Below are 5,213 nucleotides of genomic sequence, written 5' to 3' on the forward strand. Positions count from 1 at the left end.
AGAGCACAGCTTTTTCAACTCATGTTGATCACGTACTGTATAATGTGGATGAGACTGAGGGAGGAGCTAATAATATGTCAAAACAATCAAAATTTGAATTGTGTTCATTTGAATTATTAAAAATTGTAATTTAATAAATCAGAAATATTTATGCTGTTGAAAAAATTGTTTTGAATTTTCTATCCATCAGGTGAAATAACTAGGATGGCTTGTATATACATGAAATGTACATACAAGCCATGCAGACAAATCTCTCCATACCTCACTCTTAACTTCTTTATTGGGAGCTGTCCTAACTATCTCTCAGTAAAACAGTTCATAACTGCCAATGTGGGGAAAGCAGAACATGTGCATTTTTTTCTCCCCATGCATCTTGAATCACTGTGTGATAAAGGACTAGTATTAAAAGAAATCAATTATTTTATGTATTTGGCATTTTAGAGCTGAAAAAAGGTCCAAGTTACATTTTCCAAGTCACATACATTTTTTTTGTAACCCGATTAGACAGGATTTTTCTGCTGGAGGAGAAAGGTGGAGGGGAGGAGAAGGCCAGATGTCCTCATCTGGACAACAGACATCCTGAGGTGGACAGGGTGAAGTGATTTGAGGTTGAATAGAAAATGGGGGTTGAGGTGAACTGATGTTTCCTGATTTTTTTTTTTTAAGTATTCTTGGCCTCTCCTCATGGTGGAGTTTCAAATGATCAATGCTGACCTTTTGTGTGGACTGTCCTATAGAGTTGACAAGATCCCCCTTTTTGTCATCTATTTTGGTCACTTGATCCTGAATTTGGTCACTTAATTCAGGATCAAGTTTTCCTCCCTTTCGTTGTTCACTGCGAACACTTCTTCTCCATACCCTGTCCCCCTCCTCAAGGCTTTGGCATTGCCTTTTTGAAAGTCGTCGTCTTGTTCTTTCATGGGTTTTTTCTGGTGTTTTTCTCCACTAGACCCAGAATCTTCTCATGGCGCCTCATAGATATATACATTAGATGTCGCCTACCCTGTTTTTGTCTTTTAGAAGGAATGCGTCAATAGAGCCGCCATTTTAGTACAGGGTAGCGCTCCTTTGAAATTAATGCAGGACCAAGGTGCAGTGGAGGACTGTGGTCATCCAAAGCCAGAGATATACACATTCATACATATATTTATGATTCGGAGTTTTCCCGCTGTTCAGTATGCATTTTTTTTTTAATGAAAATTATAACTTTACATTATTTTTCTACATTGATGGATAAGTGATCGCACCGGTATTCCTGATAAAAAGCTCATGTTTGTGTGTATGGAAATGAACTATCCACCCTCCTTGTTACATTTGATCTAATCATGTCCTGAAACACCTCCTCACCTGCTTTAAGTTTTCATACTGACGGAGGGAGCGATTCGTTTGTGAATGAATCTCTGTTATTAACGACTTCTTCACTAGCTGACAATAATATAAGTTTCTGGCAGCGCAGCATCTCGTCATATTTTTTTTTTGCATTGTTTGCTGATTTTATTCAACAAAACATTAAGCCGAGTGTTGAGTGTGAGCTAGTGCTGCTTTGCCCTATTATCGTATTATTATATCGTATTCGTATTATCATCTTTAACGTTACCTGTTTAGCACAAAAGTTCATAACCTACAAAATCGTAAAAAACTAAATCTTACCTATGAAATGTTTTGCCTTTGTGCTTTGTTTTCTTTGTTTGCTCGTTATTACACCCTTAGACAGTGCTAAAGTCCAGCATCTTCACGTAATAACACTGTCTTGACTAGTGCGGTTGAATGACACTTATCCTGGGAGCACTGTACAAATGTGGCGGCGCTATTGAAACATGCTCAGGGTCTCTATGCGATATCTAGTGTATATATCTATAATGGCGCCTGATGTCAATAGCCACCTCTTCCTCACAACACACTGCTTCAAATAAAGAATTAACCTTTGGCAACATGTTAATGAGAAATGTTTTATCTTCATTTCCATATGTAAATAAATATTTTTCACTTAATAGTTTTCTGGGAGAAAGAAGGGTATCTTTCTTTTCTCCCAAACATAAAAAAGGAGAAAACCTTATGGTTTTTCAGCCTGAACTAGTAAGTATTTTACCTTTTGCCAGTTTATTGGCTAATTCGAGTTCAGTCGTACAAAAATTTATGATTTTAAAAAGGAGGCGTGGCACCTAACCCCACCCCTAAACCCAACTGTCATTGGGGGATGAGCAAATATTACTAAATTGTATGAATTAGATCATACAAATTCATACGAATTAACCACTAAATTAAAAAGTTACAAATTGTTGTGAGATTGTGTTGGGTTTTTTGGTCCACACACCAAACATGGCTGCATCTAAATATTGGTCCCAGTTGCTGGGTTTGTCCTCCACTAGCTTTGCAAGTATACTAATAACATTAAAACATAAAAGGTAAATACATAAAATGAAAATGTAATTAGTAAAATGAATTAAATGTTTGTACTTTTATACACATAAGTCTGTACATGAAATGTTTCTGCACAAACAAGTGATGCATGTGTTGGGTTTTGGATGTGTTAATTGCATTTGTTACCTTTGAATTGTACCATTGAGCCTTTCCATCCGCCAATTGGTCTAAGGGTGGTTAACAGTTTAAATAAACCAGTTTATTAGTATTGTAATTTATAAATATTAGCCCCCAACGCCCACAAAAATATTTTTATAATTTCTTTTCAACAAAAAGATTGTCATTATTAAACAGTTTGCCATGATGACAGCACATAATATTTGACAAAATTCTCAAGACTATTCATATTAAAATGTACAATTTGAAGACATAACTGGGTTAATTAAGGTAACTAGTCAAGTCATTGGATAACAGTGATTTGTTCCATAGAATACATTTACATGAATGAAATGCTGTAAAAAAAAAAATCCTTGTGCGGAAAAAAAAAACAGAGGGCAAAAACATTTTGACTTCTACTTCAACAATTGCATCTGCATTTAAGGATTTTTTGTAAAAAGGATACAAATGCTTGACAAACTTCCTTCCTTGTTCTGTTAAGATCCGTTTGGGGACTTAAAACTGATGAATACATTTGAAAATAGATTGTGTTTCTTCTGCAGCAGATTTAGTTTTGAGCGGATATACCTGTGCCCTTTTTGTACAATAGTCTATAATGACTAAATTTTACTGATTTTGCTGCTCAGTTTTTACCAGCTTCCCTATCAAATCAACTCCAACAAGCTCAAATTGAATCTTGGTCTGTCAAACCAGACAAAAACAGAAGGTTAGCATTGACTATTTAGACAGTAATAATATATTTTGTTAGAGGTATGCAAAATATATGCATAGTTCACCCAAAAATGAGAGTTACCTCACCATTTATTTCCAGTCAGTCAGTTAGTTTTTTTCTAAGGAATGCAAATGTGTTTTGAAAAAATGAAGGGTGTATAAAGGATGGCAGAATGTTCCTTTGGTGAAGCATCGCGTTAATACAAAGCTTACATTTGTAATGTTGTCAAAAGTTTAATTAAACAACGTTAGAACCACGGATGTGGTACCTTGATTGGTGCATAATCTGGTTCGTGTTTAAGATCTCTCCGGTTTTTCTGGCAAAAAGTGCACTGTGAAACCTCAAACAATGATTATGTAGATTAAGTTAAAAGTAATACAATTTTTTAATTTCATAAAGTCAGTGAACTGAAGTATTCATAAAGTGCATTAGCTTACCCATTACTCGTAGTCTTCTGACATGCCAGGCCAGTAAAATCTTTAAGAACTCGCATCTCTTACCCAAAATGTGCACCCTCGTTGCTTGCATGAAATTCTTTGAAAAGTTGGTCAGCCACTTCTGCGATACGCACAACTTTACATTTCGTCTTTGATGTTATATATAATGTCATCTGCAGAAAGTATATATTAAAAATATATCTAAACCCAGCTCTTACTCCTATACTGGAACAAAATGGTTTCTCAAATATACATGACCCTGGGCCAAACCAAAATATAAATTGTATGGATCCAAATTATAGATTCTTTTCTTTATGAGAAAAAGATTATTAGGAAAAGATCATCTTCCATTGAGATGTTTTGTACATTTGTAATTACACATGTAATATATGAAATCTGAATTTGCAGTATTATTTTAATAGTTGTCCTAATTGTCCTATCCTTTTACATGCAGCACACAATGCACACAGTTGTTTTATTTATCTATAAGTTATGCCAATTTCCTTACCAGTCATAGTGAAGTTTGATGCACTCCTCTTTAAGCTATATCACTGGTGTTTATTAGCATTTTTGGGGTATTCAACCAAAAGAAGTCAGGCCCTAAGCTCAGCTAGGAAATTACATTTACATTTTTCAGTGTAAAATACAAGGGATTTTATAGATACTTGTATTAAACAGACACAAGCTGATTGCATTAACTCGCAAATACTATGTGCGCGGGCACCCAGCGTGTTCATGCGAGAGCACACTATTTGCGTGTCCATTCTACATGTGGGAGCATTTTCAACATGTTTTTCAAGCCAGCGCCTCACAGAATACGATTGTCACAGAATTTGGTGTAACACCAGAAATGTAAAACTTCCTTTTTGCACACGTAAATTAAAATTCATGAATGCAAAAATTATATTTTGTTTTCACAAAGCTGTTTATGTTTGTGCAAATCTTAAATTCACAGACTCGAGTTGAAAGCCATTAGTTTGTGGATGTAAAAATGCATATGCAACATTAATGGAGCGCGGATGACAGAGTGTGCATTCACAAATAATATGAGACAATAATCATCCCATAGTGAATGTCATAGACCTTCTTGGGAAAGGCTTGAGAGATAGTCTTATATTCAGGGCCATTTTAAGATTTTTTTTAGATCACTTGGGATTAGGTCATAGGATTTAATAGAATTTTGATGATTCTGTCCATGTCTGTGCTGAGGAGCTGACACACAGCAACAGCTTTGGTCTGGCAACTGATGCTCTGAGATGGATGGGTCACTTCCACAATATATGGTCACTTTCCAGGTTTTTTTCCCCCAAGCTAAATAGATATTCAGATCCCCAACACAAGTGCATGAGAAGTACAGCAGGCGGCGGTAATACTCCCAAGGAGTGAATGGCCATTAAACGAAAAAGAAGAAGAGGTAGACATGTACTCCTTACTCCGTACCAGCCGGTGGCAGTAATGCACCAGTTTGGTGTTTTCCAATTGCCCCTCTACGAAAAAAGAAGAATGCGAAAGTGTTGCTCCGAATC

This window comes from Danio rerio, chromosome 1, assembly GCF_049306965.1.
Source record: "Danio rerio strain Tuebingen ecotype United States chromosome 1, GRCz12tu, whole genome shotgun sequence".
NCBI classification, from domain to species: Eukaryota; Metazoa; Chordata; class Actinopteri; order Cypriniformes; family Danionidae; genus Danio; species Danio rerio.